A 20,578-nucleotide genomic window follows, 5' to 3' on the forward strand; every position below is an offset into this window, starting at 1 on the left:
AACAGACCCATGGGATACCCTTATGGCACCCATGGGTAGGGGTACAACCCTGTGCCCCTAGTGTATGTTTTTGGGCACCTCTGGGTGACCCCAGAGCAGGGTATGGGCTGGTGGCAGCTCCGTGCTGAAATAGACAGGTGCTCTGGGTGTCCTCCATTTTGGGATACCCAGGCCCTGCCATTGGGATCTGTTGATTCCTGATAGGAAACAAGATGGCCCCTGTGGCCTCTTGCTTTCTATTGCCTGTTATCTTGTTTTCCCAAAGTCCTGGGAAGCCCTGTCTCTGTCCCTTCCCCCTGACTGGCTGTTGGGTGGAAGTTCCCTATATGGTGTTGTTGTGAAGGCCCAGCTAGACTGACTGGAGCCTTCCCAGTGACTGTATGTTGTGGGTACCTCCTGTGGGTGGGACCTGGGTGTGTGACCAATATACACTCCTTGTTGTGGTTGTCTGGTTTCTGGCATGAGAGACAAAGACTGAGACAGCCCTGCCCGAAACTGGCCTGAATGCAGTGTGTAGTGTTGAATGGCTGGGTACTTGTCCCAATCCACATTCCTTGTTGTGAGTGTCTGGAAGGGAGGAGTGTGGCCTGAATGCACTGTGTGCCTGATTGGCTGACTGACTGCATGAATGACCTTCTGTATGATTGGCTGCTGAGTGTGTACCCGCAGTGTGGATGAGAGGCAGGATAGTATATCTGGGGACCTCTCACCACTGGTAAGGTGTTCAGAAGCAGCCAGGTGTTCAGGAACGTTCAGGAACGTTCAGAAGCATCCTGGAGTGGAGTCTCCACTCTAAGAGTAACTGGAACTGCTGATCCTCGACGTCCAGCCGGAAGAAGAAGACTTGCTGTGGCATTTGCTTCGACCGATCTGAAGGCTGACGAGATCGTCGAGGGCTGACCCGAGAGAGGACCTGGCAAGGCGCCCTCTTCCCGTGCTCCGAGGGACCATCGAGCACCGCTCCATCTTCGCCGAAGCGCCCTGGAAGACAGATCCTCGAAAGGCTGTCGACCCGAGACGGGACCGCCGAGGAGATCGAAGTGAAGCACCCGGACATCGACGTTGTCGAAGTCCATTGCCGTCGACCAGGGTTCGCAAGTTTGTGTAACCGCTGGAGGCCCGTCGAAGTTGTGTTGCCCAGCCGTGGGAACCACTTGACGCCGTGCCACCGACGACCGGAGCCGTCCGCTCCTTTGCCTAAGAACATTCAATCGAAGGACTCTCTCGACCGCATCGTCGACCGCTTATCTTGCCGGAGAAAGTCGAGGACGACCAACGCGCCGAGGAGAAACCTGCCGGTGGGTTTCCCGCCACCCGAAGACCCCAAAGACTCGAACGACTCGACGCCCTTGCTGGGCCTCCGTCTCCACAATCTTTGCGGTCCAGAACTATTGTCACCGAGGTGCCCCGCACGCCTCTGCCTTGCAGGACGCGACACTCCGACGTCGACGAGCACCGCTCGGACGAAGCTGCCGCCTCATCGACGCCGTTCTACCTTGTTTGTCGACGGACGTTCGACGCCCCGTGCCTCCCGCTTGAAAGGGAAGGCATTCAAGAAGGGCCGTCGATTCCCCGTCGCCGAACAGCGAGTTCCTCGACGTTTGTCGACGCCTCTTCAAGGAACTCGACTCCACCAGGTACATTGGGGGGGGTAAAAACATTATAGGAGGGAATAAGACTTGCAGAGCAATATATGGACTGGGCGTGCGCTATATCTTGTTTTACAGGTTGCCCAGGTGGGGGGATCTCCATACAGAACTGTGCCGAGTGGTAGGGGCCAGTATTCTGCCTATTGCTCAACCATCTTATTTTCTCTCTTCTCTCTATTGCTGGTTTCACTCTATTGGTCTGTGTGACATTGTACAGTATTGTTCATGCACTTTAATGAGATCTAATACAAAGGGTGGTACCACTTTAGAATTGTATATATTTGCCATTGTTGATTTTGCCGGAGAACAAAGTGAGTTATTATGATAAGTGTACATAACCCTGAATATTGATTATATAAAGACTGTGTTCTAACCAATACAGAGTGTGGATATTCCTTTGTGGGGGCTTGGGGACTACACTGTACTTAAGAACCAGCCTGCATCACCTCCTGAGAAGCTAGGCCTTGATTGCTCGACCATTGCTACCGTAATAGAGAATCTTGGCTGGGGTCTCCTGTGCCTCTCCTCCACCATATAGGGAGCAGAAGTACAGACACCCCCCACCGGTCGTTGAGGCCCTTCTCTCACAGTGCACCCACGCATTTGAGGTACCGTTTTCATCGGGGCACCTGTGGGAACGCGGGGCGGTAGGCCATGTGTTGTTGGGGGCGTGTTTCGATGGGTGCGTCGAGCGAAATGTGCGGAAAATGCGTTTTTTTCCCCACATTTCGGACTTTGCGGGGGTGTCTTGGTAATAAATTCTGGGGCGATGTGCGCAAATCATACCTCTGCGGATTCCCACGGGTGTCCTCTTTTCGGAAATGCATGGGGCTCCCTGTTTTCCTCGGTGGCTTGGACACCTGAGGCCCATATCTATATGTTGTGCCGGTCGGCAGAATGGCTGAGATTCCCCTCTGCAAACAGACTGGGGGTTGCTTGCGTTTTCAGCTTGCCCCTTGCCAGCCAGGTAGGTGCACCCACGCATGTGAGGCACCGTTTTCATCGGGACACCTGTGGGAACGCGGGACGGTAGGCCATGTGTTGTTGGGGGCGTGTTTCGATGGGTGCGCCGAGCTAAATGTGCGGAAAATGTGTTTTTTTCCCCACATTTCGGACTTTGCGGGGGTGTCTGGGTAATAAATTCTGGGGCGATGTGCGCAAATCATACCTCTGCAGATTCCCACGGGTGTCCTCTTTTCAGAAATGCATGGGGTTTCCTGTTTTCCTTGGTGGCTTGGACACCCGAGGCCCATATCTGTATGTTGTGCTGGTCGGCAGAATGGCTGAGATTCCCCTCTGCAAACAGACTGGGGGTTGCTTGCGTTTTCGGCTTGCCCCTTGCCAGCCAGGTAGGTGCACCCACGCATGTGAGGTACCGTTTTCATCGGAACACCTGTGGAAACGCGTGATGGTAGGCCATGTGTTGTTGGGGGCGTGTTTCGATGGGTGCGTTGAGCGAAATGTGCGGAAAAAGTGTTTTTTTCCTGACATTTCGGGCTTTGCGGGGCTGTCTGGGTAAAAAATTCTGGGGCGATGTGCGCAAATCATACCTCTGCGGATTCCCACGGGTGTCCTCTTTTCGGAAATGCATGGGGTTTCCTGTTTTCCTTGGTGGCTTGGACACCCGAGGCCCATATCTGTACGTTGTGCCGGTCGGCATAATGTCTGAGATTTCGCTCTGAAAACAGACTTGGGGTTACTTGTGTTTTAGGCTTTCCCCTTGGCGGCCAGGTAGGTGCACACACACATGTGAGTTACCGTTTTCATTGCGACACCTGTGGCAAAGTGTGACGGTAGGCCATGTGTTGTTGGGGGCCTGTTTCGATGGGTGCGTCGAGCGAAATGTGCGGAAAAAGCGTTTTTTTCCCGACTTTTCGGACTTTGCGGGGCTGTCTGGGTAATAAAATCTGGGGCGATGTGCGCAAATCATACCTCTCTGGATTACCACGGGTGTCCTCTTTTCGGAAATGCATGGGGTTCCCCGTTTTCCTTGGTGGCTTGGACACCCGAGGCCCATATCTGTACGTTGTGCCGGTCGGCAGAATGGCTGAGATTCCCCTCTGCAAACAGACTGGGGGTTGCTTGCGTTTTCGGCTTGCCCCTTGCCAGCCAGGTAGGTGCACCCACGCATGTGAGGCACCGTTTTCATCGGGACACCTGTGGGAAAGCGGACGGTAGGCCATGTGTTGTTGGGGGCGTGTTTCGATGGGTGCGCCGAGCTAAATGTGCGGAAAATGCGTTTTTTCCCCACATTTCGGACTTTGCGGGGGTGTCTGGGTAATACATTCTGGGGCGATGTGTGCAAATCATACCTCTGCGGATTCCCACGGGTGTCCTCTTTTCGGAAATGCATGGGGTTCCCTGTTTTCTTTGGTGGCTTGGACACCCGAGGCCCATATCTGTATGTTGTGCCGGTCGGCAGAATGGCTGAGATTTCCCTCTGCAAACAGACTGGGGGTTGCTTGCGTTTTCAGCTTGCCCCTTGCCAGCCAGGTAGGTGCACCCACGCATGTGAGGTACCGTTTTCATCGGGACACCTGTGGAAACACGTGACAGTAGTCCATGTGTTGTTGGGGGCATGTTTCGATGGGTGCGTCGAGCGAAATGTGCGGAAAAAGTGGTTTTTTCCCGACATTTCGGACTTTGCGGGGCTGTCTGGGTAAAAAATTCTGGGGCGATGTGCGCAAATCATACCTCTGCGGATTCCCATGGGTGTCCTCTTTTCGGAAATGCATGGGTTTCCCTGTTTTCCTTTGTGGCTTGGACACCCGAGGCCCATATCTGTACGTTGTGCCGGTCGGCAGAATGGCTGAGATTCCCCTCTGCAAACAGACTGGGGGTTGCTTGCGTTTTCGGCTTGCCCCTTGCCAGCCAGGTAGGTGCACCCACGCATGTGAGGCACCGTTTTCATCGGGACACCTGTGGGAAAGCGGACGGTAGGCCATGTGTTGTTGGGGGCGTGTTTCGATGGGTGCGCCGAGCTAAATGTGCGGAAAATGCGTTTTTTTCCCCACATTTCGGATTTTGCGGGGGTGTCTGGGTAATAAATTCTGGGGCGATGTGTGCAAATCATACCTCTGCAGATTCCCACGGGTGTCCTCTTTTCGGAAATGCATGGGGTTCCCTGTTTTCTATGGTGGCTTGGACACCCAAGGCCCATATCTGTATGTTGTGCCGGTCGGCAGAATGGCTGAGATTTCCCTCTGCAAACAGACTGGGGGTTGCTTGCGTTTTCAGCTTGCCCCTTGCCAGCCAGGTAGGTGCACCCACATACCTCTGCGGATTCCCACGGGTGTCCTCTTTTCGGAAATGCATGGGGTTCCCTGTTTTCTATAGTGGCTTGGACACCCAAGGCCCATATCTGTATGTTGTGCCGGTCGGCAGAATGGCTGAGATTTCCCTCTGCAAACAGACTGGGGGTTGCTTGCGTTTTCAGCTTGCCCCTTGCCAGCCAGGTAGGTGCACCCACGCATGTGAGGTACCGTTTTCATCGGGACACCTGTGGAAATGCGTGACAGTAGGCCATGTGTTGTTGGGGGCGTGTTTCGATGGGTGCGTCGAGCGAAATGTGCGGAAAAAGTGTTTTTTTCCCGACATTTCGGACTTTGCGGGGCTGTCTGGGTAAAAAATTCTGGGGCGATGTGCGCAAATCATACCTCTGCGTATTCCCACGGGTGTCCTCTTTTCGGAAATGCATGGGGTTCCGTGTTTTCCTCGGTGGCTTGGATACCCGAGGCCCATATCTGTACGTTGTGCCAGTCGGCAGAATGTCTGAGATTTCGCTCTGAAAACAGACTTGGGGTTACTTGTGTTTTAGGCTTTCCCCTTGGCGGCCAGGTAGGTGCACCCACACATGTGAGGTACTGTTTTCATCGGGACACCTGTGGGAACGCGTGACGGTAGGCCATGTGTTGTTGGGGGCATGTTTCGATGGGTGCGTCGAGCGAAATGTGCGGAAAAAGTGTTTTTTTCCCGACATTTCGGACTTTGCGGGGCTGTCTGGGTAAAAAATTCTGGGGCGATGTGCGCAAATCATACCTCTGCGGATTCCCATGGGTGTCCTCTTTTCGGAAATGCATGGGTTTCCCTGTTTTCCTTTGTGGCTTGGACACCCGAGGCCCATATCTGTACGTTGTGCCGGTCGGCAGAATGTCTGAGATTTCCCTCTGAAAACAGACTTGGGGTTACTTGTGTTTTAGGCTTTCCCTTTGGCGGCCAGGTAGGTGCACCCACACATGTGAGGTACCGTTTTCATCGGGACACCTGTGGGAACGCGTGACGGTAGACCATGTGTTGTTGGGGGTGTGTTTCCATGGGTGCGTCGAGCGAAATGTGCGGAAAAAGTGTTTTTTTCCCGACATTTCGGACTTTGCAGGGTTGTCTGGGTAAAAAATTCTGGGGCGATGTGCGCAAATCATACCTCTGCGGATTCCCACGGGTGTCCTCTTTTCGGAAATGCATGGGGTTCCCTGTTTTCCTCGGTGGCTTGGACACCCGAGGGCCATATCTGGACGTTGTGCCGGTCGGCAGAATGTCTGAGATTTCGCTCTGAAAACAGAATTGGGGTTACTTGTGTTTTAGGCTTTCCCCTTGGCGGCCAGGTAGGTGCACCCACACATGTGAGGTACCGTTTTCATTGGGACACCTGTGGGAACGCGTGACGGTAGGCCATGTGTTGTTGGGGGCGTGTTTTGATGGGTGCGTCGAGCGACATGTGCGGAAAAAGCGTTTTTTTCCCCACCTTTGGGACTTTGCAGGGCTGTCTGGGTAATAAATTCTGGGGCGATGTGCGCATATCATACCTCTGCGTATTCCCACGGGTGTCCTCTTTTCGGAAATGCATGGGGTTCCCCGTTTTCCTTGGTGGCTTGGACACCCGGGGCCCATATCTGTACGTTGTGCCGGTCGGCAGAATGTCTGAGATTTCGCTCTGAAAACAGACTTGGGGTTACTTGTGTTTTAGGCTTTCCCCTTGGCGGCCAGGTAGGTGCACCCACACATGTGGGGTACCGTTTTCATCGGGACACCTGTGGGAACGCGGGACGGTATGCCATGTGTTGTTGGGGGCGTGTTTCAATGCGTGCGTTGAGCGAAATGTGCGGAAAAAGCATTTTTTTCCCCACATTTCGGACTTTGCAGGGCTGTCTGGGTAATACATTCTGGGGCGATGTGCGCAAATCATACCTCTGCGGATTCCCACGGGTGTCCTCTTTTCGGAAATGCATGGGGTTCCCTGTTTTCCTCGGTGGCTTGGACACCTGAGGCCTAGATCTGTATGTTGTGCCGGTCGGCAGAATGTCTGAGATTTCCCTCTGAAAACAGACTTGGGGTTACTTGTGTTTTAGGCTTTCCCCTTGGCGGCCAGGTAGGTGCACCCACACATTTGAGGTACCGTTTTCATCGGGACACCTGTGGGAACGCGTGACAGTAGGCCATGTGTTGTTGGGGGCGTGTTTCGATGGGTGCGTTGAGCGAAATGTGCGGAAAAGGCGTTTTTTTCCCGACATTTCGGATTTTGCGGGGCTATCTGGGTAATAAAATCTGGGGCGATGTGCACAAATCATACCTCTGCGTATTCCCACGGGTGTCCTCTTTTCGGAAATGCATGGGGTTCCCTGTTTTCCTTGGTGGCTTGGACACCCGAGGGCCATATCTGTACATTGTGCCGGTCGGCAGAATGTCTGAGATTTCGCTCTGAAAACAGACTTGGGGTTACTTGTGTTTTAGGCTTTCCCCTTGGCGGCCAGGTAGGTGCACCCACTCATGTGAGGTACCGTTTTCATCGGGACACCTGTGGGAACGCGTGACGGTAGGCCATGTGTTGTTGGGGGCGTGTTTCGATGGGTGCGTTGAGCAAAATGTGCGGAAAAAGTGTTTTTTTCCCCACATTTCGGATTTTGCAGGGCTGTCTGGGTAATAAATTCTGGGGTGATGTGTGCAAATCATACCTCTGCGTATTCCCACGGGTGTCCTCTTTTCGGAAAATGCATGGGGTTCCCTGTTTTCCTCTGTGGCTTGGACACCCGAGGCCCATATCTGTACGTTGTGCCGGTCGGCAGAATGTCTGAGATTTTCCTCTGAAAACAGACTTGGGGTAACTTGTGTTTTAGGCTTTCCCCTTGGCGGGCAGGTAGGTGCACCCACACATGTGAGGTACCGTTTTCATCGGGACACCTGTGGGAACGTGTGACGGTAGGCCATGTGTTGTTGGGGGCGTGTTTCGATGGGTGCGTCGAGTGAAATGTGCGGAAAAAGTGTTTTTTTCCCCACATTTCGGATTTTGCGGGGCTGTCTGGGTAATAAATTCTGGGGTGATGTGCGCAAATCATACCTCTGCGTATTCCCAACCGTGTCCTCTTTTCGGAAATGCATGGGGTTCCCTGTTTTCCTCGGTGGCTTGGACACCCGAGGCCCATATCTGTACGTTGTGCCGGTCGGCAGAATGGCTGAGATTTCGCTCTGAAAACAGACTTGGGGTTACTTGTGTTTTACGCTTTCCCCTTGGCGGCCAGGTAGGTGCACCCACACATGTGAGGTACCGTTTTCATCGGGACACCTGTGGGAACGCATGACGGTAGGCCATGTGCTGTTGGGGGCATGTTTCGATGGGTGCGTCGAGCGAAATGTGCGGAAAAGGCGTTTTTTTCCCGACATTTCGGACTTTGCGGGGCTATCTGGGTAATCAAATCTGTGGTGATGTGCGCAAATCATACCTCTGCAGATTCCCACGGGTGTCCTCTTTTCGGAAATGCATGGGGTTCCCTGTTTTCCTCGGTGGCTTGGACACCCGAGGCCCATATCTGTATGTTGTGCCGGTCGGCAGAATGTCTGAGATTTCGCTCTGAAAACAGACTTGGGGTTACTTGTGTTTTAGGCTTTCCCCTTGGCGGCCAGGTAGGTGCACCCACACATGTGAGGTACCATTTTCATCGGGACACCTGTGGGAACGTGTGACGGTAGGCCATGTGCTGTTGGGGGCATGTTTCGATGGGTGCGTCGAGCGAAATGTAAGGAAAACGCGTTTTTTTCCCCACATTTCAGATTTTGCAGGGCTGTCTGGGTAATAAATTCTGGGGCGATGTGCGCAAATCATACCTCTGCGTATTCCCACGGGTGTCCTCTTTTCGGAAATGCATGGGGTTCCCTGTTTTCCTCGGTGGCTTGGACACCCGAGGCCCATATCTGTATGTTGTGCCGGTCGGCAGAATGTCTGAGATTTCGCTCTGAAAACAGACTTGGGGTTACTTGTGTTTTAGGCTTTCCCCTTGGCGGCCAGGTAGGTGTACCCACACATGTGAGGTACCGTTTTCATCGGGACACCTGTGGGAACGTGTGAGGGTAGGCCATGTGTTGTTGGGGGCGTGTTTCGATGGGTGCGTCGAGAGAAATGTGCGGAAAAAGCGTTTTTTTCCCGACATTTCGGACTTTGCGGGGCTGCCTGGGTAATAAATTCTGGGGCGATGTGCGCAAATCATACCTCTGCATATTCCCACGGGTGTCCTCTTTTTGGAAATGCATGGGGTTCCCCGTTTTCCTCGGTGGCTTGGACACCCGAGGCCCATATCTGTACGTTGTGCCAGTCGGCAGAATGTCTGAGATTTCGCTCTGAAAACAGACTTGGGGTTACTTGTGTTTTAGGCTTTCCCCTTGGCGGGCAGGTAGGTGCACCCACACATGTGAGGTACCGTTTTCATCGGGACACCTGTGGGAATGTGTGACGGTAGGCCATGTGTTGTTGGGGGCGTGTTTCGATGGGTGCGTCGAGAGAAATGTGCGGAAAAAGCATTTTTTTCCCCACATTTCGGACTTTGCGGGGCTGTCTGGGTAATAAAATCTGGGGCGATGTGCGCAAATCATACCTCTGTGGATTCCCACGGGTGTCCTCTTTTCGGAAATGCACGGAGTTCCCTGTTTTCCTCGGTAGATTGGACATCCGAGGCCCATATCTGTACGTTGTGCCGGTCGGCAGAATGTCTGAGATTTTGCTCTGAAAACATACTTGGGGTTACTTGTGTTTTAGGCTTTCCCCTTGGCGGCCAGGTAGGTGCACCCACACATGTGGGGTACCGTTTTCATCGGGACAGCTGTGGGAACGTGGGACGGTAGGCCATGTGTTGTGTTTGTGTGGTTTTCATAACGTTTTGACCCATTTGCTGGTGCCCTTTGTCTCACAACCCTTTCTTTTCCCAAATATGACCTACATTTAGTCGCTGCTTTATCCACCATACACTTTTGTAACCTGCACAAGTCACCTACCCTTGAAAAGGTCTGCCTGTGCTCTTTCAAAAAATGTATGGTTGCTGTTCCTCACCACATTGGTTTTCCCAATTTACACATGCTAAATGCGTCTGGTCAGACTGTGAGCGTAAAACTCCTGTGTACTATGGCTCAGTGTTTGGCTTGTGGTATTGCTTGTTTTGTAAAAACACTACAAAAATGGTATGCTCTCCTAACTGAAAGAGTCGGGGGAATGTACCGGAGCATTGCTTTTCTCAAAATTCATAGAAGCCATTGCCGTACCAAGCCAACCATGTCCAACACATACCTTTTTTTTCAGTCATTTTCCCGCTTTTCCCCCATTCGATGGCAGTTTCCCCTACCTAGTTGTTGCCTGACCTATGCAAATCACCCCTTCCTAAACTTGGAATTTTGTCTACTTTTCAGAAATATATGCCTTTCTGTCCTCCAATTTGGCTTTCCTGCCCTTTTCTTCCATTCCGTCCATGCATGTCCAATTGGCAAAAATTGCAAAAATCGCCTACCACTCACAAAACGGTTGATAACCACATCAAAATATTTTTTTTCCATTTCCACTCAACCTGTTCCTGAAAGCCACGACATTGGGGAACTCAGCACAGCAAACCATTTGTTCCTAGCTCTTACAAGGAAAAAACCACAGGCTTCTTTGTACATCATTTTATTGGCATTTTTTGAAAAAACCCAACATTTTCGCACTTTTCCCTTATTTTCTCTCACCCCCCTACAGCAACCTGTAATTCCTGGGTGGCATTACGACCGCCTACATGTGGGAAAAAAGGAGCCAAATTTGGCCGAGATATCTCATGTAACAAAAAAGTTACAAGCCATTGAATGGCCACATACCAAAATCACCAAAAAAGGCCCTGGCACTGGGGAGAAATACCCATGGCACTTAAAGGGTTAACAGAACGATTTACTAGATAAAATTCTACTAGACCAACTAGAATAACCAGCCCTAACTGCCTTCTAGTGCCCAGATTTAAACTGTCCACTATTGGAAGGTCTAGCTTTCCAGTTAGGGCAGCTCAACTGTGGAACTCCCTACCTCACGCACTTAGATCTGACCTAACGTTCAACAAATTCAGAAAGAACACAATAAAATGGCTCACCGAAAATGTTATGTAACCTGTATTCTCCCCACGCTCCTACCGCATGTATTGTACCTGATACAGATTTGTTATCTTGTTACGTCAGCCGGCTGACTGGTTGTCATTATACCGCTTGTACTTGTACCCTATTGCCTAACCCCCATCCTGTGCCTGCCATGTTCTGTAAACTTGTAACTCTTGTAACGTCTGTAAACTTGTAACTTCTGCAACCAAGCTGTAAGCCCTCATGTCACTTGCGCCCTGCTACCTCTGGGTCCGGCGCACACAATAAATAAATAAACAAACAAACAAACATCCCCTCAGTCATCATGGTATATTATCGTCCCAAAATCCATTCACCCACAACAAAATATTTGCGCTGTTCACCCTGCCAAAAACCCACATGGGTTTTCCATGATCCCTAAGAAAAAGTACAACTCCCACAATTCCCTTATGCACTACAATTCCTATCTGGCTGCCCTTACACGCAAGTGTGTAGCAACTGAGTGGAAATGGAATTCGTCGGGCGGACCCTCTGACAAACTGGCCTGCTGCCTCCTTCAAAGGCAATATTGACTTTGCATCTACACCAGGAAAAGAGTCTTTATTCAATCCCGCCTCTCAGCAGCATCAAACAACACAGCCAAACTTTTCACAGTCTGTAAGGAACAGGCCAATCCTGCAACAGCCTCCTCTTCTGTCACACCCACCAAGGACCTCTGTTCGGCCCTGGCTGAACACTTCACTGCAAAAACCCAATACATCTTTTCCTCTCTCTCCTCCACACCACCTCATTCACCAACACCTCTGGAGCCTCCTTTGGCCCCTTCACCACTTCTCCTCTCGTCTCTCACTCCCGACACACCTGATGAGGTCACCAGACAAGTCTGGTCTATGAAGGCTTCATCCAATCAGGTGGACCCGTGCCCCTAAAACCATTAAGGACAACATTCACTCTCTCGCCCCAGCCTTGGCTGATCTATGCAATCTCTCTTATGGCACTGGATTTTTCCCAACTTCTCTTAAGCACTCCCTTGTTCACCCTCTACTTAAGAAACACTCTGCCGACCCCTCCATTCTGGCAAACTACCGCCCTAACTCCACCACCCCTTTCCTGGGAAAACACCTGGAGAAGCTGGCTATCTCTCAGCTCACCCTCCACACTGAAACTGCTGGTTGCTTCCACGACCATCAGTCTGGCTTTAGAGCATCCAGAGGTATGGAAACTGCTCTTCTGAACACGCGTGAAGACCGGCTCTCCAACCTCGACACTAACACTCCCTCTGTCCTCATTTTTTTGGACTTCTCCTCTGCCTTTGACATGGCCAACCACAACATCCTGATTGCATGTTTGCATGACACCCTGTGAATCACAGGTCCGGCTCTGGCGTGGTTAACCTCCTTCCTTTCCGATTGCCCATCCCAGATGGGACTTGGGTCCTTTCTTTCTACTATTACTCTTTCAACCTGTGGCGTTCCCCAGGGTTCTAACCTATCCCCCTGGTTCTTCAATGTCTACATGGCTGCCCTTACATGTGTGATTGACACTTTCAACTCTAACTTCCAGTGTTATGCAGATGACACGCAACTATACTTCAGGCTACCCTCAGCCACCTACTCTACCTCGCTTATAACTGACTGTCTATCCGCAATTCAGTCATGGTGTGCTGCAAACGACCTCTGCCTCAACACCAGTAAGACTGAGATTGTTCGCATTGGGACTCCTGCTCCCGCTTTCCCACTCTCACTCTGGCCGGCCTTCCTTGGCCCTGCACCCACACCCACCTATGAAGCAAAAAACCTTGGGGTCATCTTCGACTCTACTCTCTTCTTTTATTTTTTAAAACAGTTTTTATTGTTCTCCTCACACAAACTGACAGACGTTACATTGTATGTTACATGATGTCACTGTACTACATTTCTCGTCTGCTAATACCCCTCACCCCCCAACACCCTCCTCCCCAACCCTGGCCTGTTTTATATTGCACAACCTTACAAGCTTTCGCTTACTCTCCACCAGTCACACTGTTGTCTACCCCTGCTTGTGCATGACTGTGTTCCGGTTCCTCGGTATCTAAAGTGGTTAAGGCGAGCTCTGCAATAAGTTGTCTACAGGCTTCCACCCGCTCCCCCTCCTGGTCCGGATCTCTGGCTACTGCTTCTTGCCACACCACCGTCTCCGCATTAGCCCATATAAGCAGGTCCCTCCACCACACTTGCACCAAAGGTCTAGCCTGTGCTTTCAATCCCATCACTATTCTACGTTTCGCTAATATGTATGCTAGATCCTTCAGTTTACACACGTTTGACTCTCTTGGGCCTAGTAAAGACCACAATAAATACCCCTGGGTGGCCCTTATTTCTAAAGTGATATCCGCCTTTGTCAGTATGTGGGACACCTCTTCCCAGAATATGCCAATCTCACTGCAAACCCAGAACATGTGAACCAGGTCTGGCAGACCTCCCTGCATTTCGGGCACAACTGTGTCGCTGTCTGGCTAAATTTAGCTATTCTATTCGCTGTCAAATATGCTCTATTGGTTATATATAGGTGTGGTTTATAGTCATAATGTCGACAAAAAAATGTCGACAGACAAAAATGTCGAAAAAATAATGTCGAAAATAATAATGTCGACATTCTATACTTTTAATGTAAAAAGTCATAATGTCGAAAAAAAAATGTCGACATTTTTTTTTCGACAATATGACTATAAACCCTTAACACTATCAACACCTCACCCAACACCCTCCTGCAACCCCCCCACACCCCACACCACCACCCTCCCACCCCTCATATGCAACACATTCTAATTATTTATATATTTATTTATTTATTTTTTCAATAAATAAATAACCAACAAAAAGTATCATTTACTATGGGGGGGTCCCCCCCCAACCCCCCCTCACCCAACACCCCCCTGCCACCCCACCACACCCCCTAACCACCCTCTCACCCCTCATACTCAACAGAATCTAATTATTTATTTATTTATTTATTTATTTTTTCAATAAATAAATAACCAAAAAGAGTCTAATTTACTATGGGGGGGGTCCCCCCCCAACCCCCCCTCACCCAACACCCCCCTGACACCCCCCCACACCCCCCCCAACCACCCTCTCACCCTCATTCCCAACACATAGTAATTATATATTTATTTATTTATTTATTATTCAATAAATAAATAAACAAATAAATAAAAAGAATATCATTTACTATGGGGATGTCCCCCCCAACCCCTCTCACCCAATACCCCCTGCCACCCCCCACCCCTCATACTCAACACATACAACACAACAATAAATATATATTTATTTATTTATACAACATTTCGAAAAAATGTCGACATTAATGTAAAATGTCGACATTTTTGTATGTCGACATTATTGATTTTCGACATTAATTTGTCGACATTTTGACTGTCGACATTATTGATGTCGACATTATGACTGCACACCTATAGGTGTATCTGTTGGAGCCTTGCATTTCTGGACACCTTCTTGTGGTATACCATCACTTTCTTCTATGCCGCATCTGAAATTGGTTCTTTCAGGTCTGCCTCCCACCGTTGTCTCGTCTGCCCCCACTCCTTCCGCACTATGGACATTAACAGTTCGTATATCTGCAAGCCATTGTGCCCACCTTCCGAAACATCATAAAATGTCTCGATTGCTTCCACTGTACGCAGGAATATATAAGTTGTTGGCCAGGATGCATCCCAGTTTCCTCCATCAATACCTCAAATCTTTAGGTGAACCCTCCTCTATAAAATTGCCCATTGTTGCTACCCCTTTAGGTTCCCAATGTTTCCTCACATTCAACTGCAATTGATCACTCATCCCTTCTAGTGCCACCAGCAGATCTGCTGGAATACGGCATGACACACCCCATTAGTTGGCAGGCTCTGCGCCACATCGCACACCCCAGTTTCACCAACCCTGGTGCACAAAGCATTAGAGAATTGGCAACTCAAATAGCTTTGTTCAAAAAGAACTGAGTGTTTGCTCTCTGTAGTAGTCTCGATTTGTGCATTTGTTCGTCAGATAGCCATTTGGCCAAAAACTGTAACTGGTTGGCCACGTAATATACTTCAAAGGTGGGTAGTTTTATCCCCCCTAGCTCATATGAGTTTTGAAGCTTCTAATGCGCCACTCTATACTGTGAGTTCTGCCATAGGAAGTCCCTGCATAGGCTATGTAGTTTGTTAAAGAACAACCTTGGTATTACAAACAGAACATTTGTGAAAATATGCAGAACCCTCAGGAGCACCGCCATCTTCAGCAGTGCAGCCCGTCCCATCATGGACAACAGTAATCTAGCCCAAAAGGACATGGAGTTTTTAATGCTGTCCATTGCTCTCATTGTGTTTTGAGTATGTTCTATCTGATGGTCATGCTAGATGTTCACCCCCAAGTAGCGGAATGTGTTCCGCTCCCACTCAATTGGCAAACCTGGCAGCGTTCACACTGACTTTCCCATGTATCCACTCTCTCCTTCTCCACTCACATTTCGGACATCTCTAAAAAGTCCAACTGCCAGCTACACCTCCTCAAAGGTACTCTTCCCTTTCTCACCTTTCCCCAGTGGCTCACTGTCTCCAGAGCCCTGGATCTCTCAAGGCTGGACTACTGCAACAGCCTCTTTCTCAACCTCCCTAACTCTGCTCTGCACCCTCTGCAACTCATGCAGAACATAATCGCAAGACTTATCCTTGGCCTCAAGCCCAGGGACCGCAGCTCTCCAGTGCTGAAATCCCTCCACTGGCTCCCCGTGGCTGCAACAATCAAGTTCAAGACCCTCTGCCTTGTCCACAGGGCTTTCTGGGGCCTGGAACCTACCTATCTACAACATTGCCTACCTAAATACTGTCCTTCCCGAGCCCTGCGCTCATCTATCTCCAACCTTCTCTGAGTGAGCCAGTTCTCCAAGTAGAGATTTGGAGGGTGATCTTTATCCTCTGCAGGAGCCTTCCTCTGGAATAGCCTCCCTGCTGCACTGCGTCTTGAGCCTTATCTCCTCAAGTTCTGGAAACTCATTAAGGACATTCCTCTTCTCTTCCTTCTCTCTCCCTCTAACCTGCTAATCTTTTCTCTCCGCTCTATCCCCTCTCTCCCTCCTCTTTAGCTCAGCCTGCTGACTGTCCACCTGGTGTACCTCAGAGTCTCACAGGTCCCTGGCACCCTCGCCAGTCCGCTCGCACTTGCCTCCGGGCATTGCACTTGCCTTATTGTTACTGCACTTGGTCAATGAACCATGAGAGTGGATCTATCAGAACTTACCCCAGCTTCTGACTGACTGGGCGCACTTGGTCCCCTCCCCTACCCCTGCACTGCCACCCCATCCCCTCCCGTCTCCTGCACCTATCTGCGCACTTGCATGATCTGAATGCACCGTGCCTTGAAGATCGTCTATTTCGGTTAGAAATTCAAGGGCTCTCAATGACTGTTTTTTCCCCTTGTTCCCACCCTCCTTGAGCACTTTGAAACACTTGCTTGTGTATAGGCGCTTTACAAATAAACAATACCATAGCCTACCATACCACTAAAATAAAACAAAGACTGAGACTAGGTAGATTGCCTATAATGATATGGAACAGCCCTGTCCCACTAATAAAACACACCAGCGTCTAATGTTTGATCAACCTCCCTTCTGCCCTTCTTATTTAAGCTTCTCAAGTAGATTGCATCCTCTCAAATCTCCTCTTTTCTTCACCTTCATTCTCTTCTTCCCCCTCTCCAATCTGGGTTCTGTCCTCCCCACTCCAATGAATATGTACTACTCAATGTCGCTAGTGGCTAGACACAAACAATCTTAATTTCTTATTCTCCTCAACCTCTCTGCATCTTTTGACACTGTCGATCACTTTATCCTTCTCTCGTCTCTTTCCCCAATAGGTCTACATGGGTCTGCCCTAATGTGGTTTGAATCTTATCGTTCCAATTGCTTATACTCTGTCTCCTGGGTTGGTCAACTCGCTCCTTCTTTTACGCTTCTCAATGGTGTTCCACCATGCTCAGTCCCCGGTCCCCTTCTTTTCTCTCTGTACACTATTGCTACCTCTGCTATCATCATCTCTTTTAACCTCTCATGTCACTTCTATGCAGATGATACACACGTTTTCTTTTCCTTTTTTGCTCCATTTCTTCAGGACACTGCAACATCTTGTACCCCAGTAGTTAACTCCTGGATGGCTTTTTGCTTTTTCCACCTTAACCCTTCAAAAACTGAGGTTGTTTACTTTCCATTTCTTAACTTCTTTTGTTTCCTTTTCTCCCTCTGGTGAATTTCTTGGGATACTTTTTGACCCCTCTCATTCCTTTTTTCTTCATATCTCTAAAACTGCCCCTTTACATCTTTATAATCTCTGTTGCCTGTGCCAGTCCTTTTCTTTTGTTACGGTTCACTAAACTCCTGATCTACTTGCTCATCTTTTCCCTTCTCAGCTACTGCTCTTCTGCTTGGCCTCCCTACTTCTCATCTAACTCCTCTACTTTTTCAATCGCCCCCTCATTCCTCTGTTACTCCCTCACTTCGGTCTGCCTCCCTTCTTTCCTTTGTCCTTTACCTTTTTTTTTCGCTTTCTTTGTGGGTATTGCCCTCTCTTATCTTTGTTCTCTTGTATCTTTGTATACTCCTACTCTTTCCCTTCACTCTCAATGTTCTTCTTCTCTATGTCCATAAGCCTCCATGTGCCCCCACTTGCTTTCGCTCCTTCCCGGTCCTTGCCCCAAATCATTGGAAGGCTCTTACTCTGCCCATCCATGCTTCCCTTTTGTTTAATATCTTTTGCACTCAATTAAAAAAAAACGCCTCCCGTCTCTCCCTCATTCTTAACTTCCACACTTCCCCCATGTTCATAGTACTCTGTACCAATGTAATTTGTCTATTCTCAAGCGCTTAGGCAAAGTGCTTTACAAATCTTATAACATACAAGTACAAATAACATAGAAATACAAGGGAACAATTAACCTATATTTGAATCAAGTAAAAACACTGGTGAACAAATCACAGCCATTGAAATACCCCAAAAATTTGAACTACCGAACAAAAGAGGACAAAAAGGTCAAAAAAGCAAAAAGGTTTATTTCTGCCTTAGGTCAATGAATCACACAGCATAGTGTTAACACGAACGATGTGGAAGAGTGTTCTACGTCCCGATCTCTGGTAGATTTGACAGCTTAAACACTGGTGGAGAAATCAGTTTACAGCAAGGTTTTTCACAGTAATTAAGATTAAAATATAAGTGATCATGAGGAATTGATATTATCTAAATTATCTAGAACTAGGGAAGTAGTAAAGAGCTCAAATAATGTAATAGAGGAAATTAGCTTCCCTAGAAGTACCCATTGTGATCCATTATCATTAACTTTAACTCAGCTGTTATCTTAACACTAACAATGAGCCTCTTGATAGATCATTTGGTTCCCAGTCAATTTGTCGAAAACATTTGGTCGACAGGACAATTGGTCGACACCATTTGGTCGAATGCCAAATGGTCGAATTTTTTTTTTTTTTTTTTTACCCCTTTTGTGGTTTTTTTGGGGGGGTCCCCCCCAACCCCCTTTTTTTCTTTTTTTTTTTTCCCCCACACGAAAACCCACAAAACACATATATAAAAAAAAAAAAAAAATTCGACCATTTGGCATTCGACCAAATGGTGTCGACCAAATTGCAGTCGACCAGTTTGTTGTCGACCAATTGACCGGACACCAGATCATTTGTATTGAATTTGCTGCACACCACCCCTCAACCTAGGGTGCTGACTTGATTTTGTCACATTGACAGAGGAGAACTGGTTGCGCATCGTTTTATTTATTTATTTGATTGGTTATTTATAAGGCGCTTATAAATAACCAATTCAATAAAAATAAATTTCTAGCCATTCCGTTGACTTACCATGTTATACAATTTGTCATTTCTTAAAAGGTGGCATTCATTTGAAAGGGGAGCAAAGTTACTGATGCTGATCAAAAAGGACCTTTAGAATAATCTTAAGGTAACCTGTAATGCTAATGGCCATAGGGTATATCAAGATGAACTAAAGTATGATAGGTCCACTTTTACTCGCCCTGTCATTACTTGGAAATGGTTTCCTACTGTACTACAGATCTAAAGTGGATTCCTAATGAAAGAAATGATAAGATCAGCCTCCTCTCCTGGAACACAAGAGGCCACTCTCATTTGAGTAAGAGGGCAGGGAGGAGCTGAATATTTAGCTCCACGTGACATTATTGTCCTGCATGAAACTTAGCTGATGAATGACACAGTACTTGAAGGTTATCGATCGATTTCCCACGAGGTTGCAGAAGGGCACCAAGCGTCGCCCACGAGGCGGCCTGGTAATTGGGGCCACGTCCCATTTTTCATTAAAAGCATATGATACTCATTATGTACATTGAAGTACATTTTGTTGGGAGCAATTACGATAAGAACAGAATCTGAACCATTCAAATTGCTTGTTATTACAATTTATGATCCTCCTGGAGGTACCCACATTAATTAAATAATGCTGTATATATCTAATATAATTAACAAGTGGTTATGGGTTGACATAGATGGGGATATCATCCTATGTGGTGATTTTAATGCATACTGTGATATCGCTCAAGAATTGAAAGTAAAATCAATGAATAAAGCTAAGGATATATCGAGTCACCACTATGCCAGCAGACAAGTCAAGTTGGGCATAAAATGGCAACATTTAGCTAGCAATCTAGGGCTTGTGAGGCTGGAAGATATATAAATGTGCAAGGATAAACTGGTCTACACATGGAATTATGCAAATAAGCATATCCACCGAGAAACACTCGTGTACAGGCGCGTTATGAATATCATAGTAACCTGGATTATGGCTTCATGACAGCTAATATTGAAGACTGCGTAAACATGGCTAATGTTGTTCCTAACTCCAGGAGTGATCATTCTTGTATTACATTTACCATGGGTGTGGGTCACTTAATGCATACGTCTAAACTAAAGGGTAAATACGAGGTTAATCTCCAGGGAAACAGAATAAGATGGTACCAGAGCTACAGCTACACAAATCTATGAGATAGTTACCCCCGATCTGCTGCTTACAGGTTATTATAAGGAGTTGAATGGGAACATGATGGTTGAGAGATTACCTCAACTAGCATATTCTGTTGGCAACAACAGTATACAATTTACGGGGAAACCTACAGCCACTAACTAAAGAATAAATGAGTATCATATTGCCACAAAAGAAACGATTTAAGAAATATAGGCCCTACCTCCAGAGATCCGCCCAACGAGTGCTAAAGCAAGGCTCTCATTGTTAACAATCTAAAAACTAAATATGAAAACTCGGTCAGTTGTGACAAAAATATTATTTATACAGCGCAGAGGCAATATAATATATTATGCAGTAACGATCATAAATAAATACAAAGGCCATTATTCTACATTTGAATTGAATCCTATAATGGAATCACAATGAAAGGAGCACATTATTGTATTATACTATGTCCCAGAAATGATAGTTGAGCGATATCAGTGAAGATGTTAATTATACCAATTGCAATTACTGATATGATGAGGGTGACAGAGATAACTGCATTAAGGCA

This window comes from Ambystoma mexicanum, chromosome 12, assembly GCF_040938575.1.
Source record: "Ambystoma mexicanum isolate Mex_15411 chromosome 12, UKY_AmexF1_1, whole genome shotgun sequence".
Taxonomy (NCBI): Eukaryota; Metazoa; Chordata; class Amphibia; order Caudata; family Ambystomatidae; genus Ambystoma; species Ambystoma mexicanum.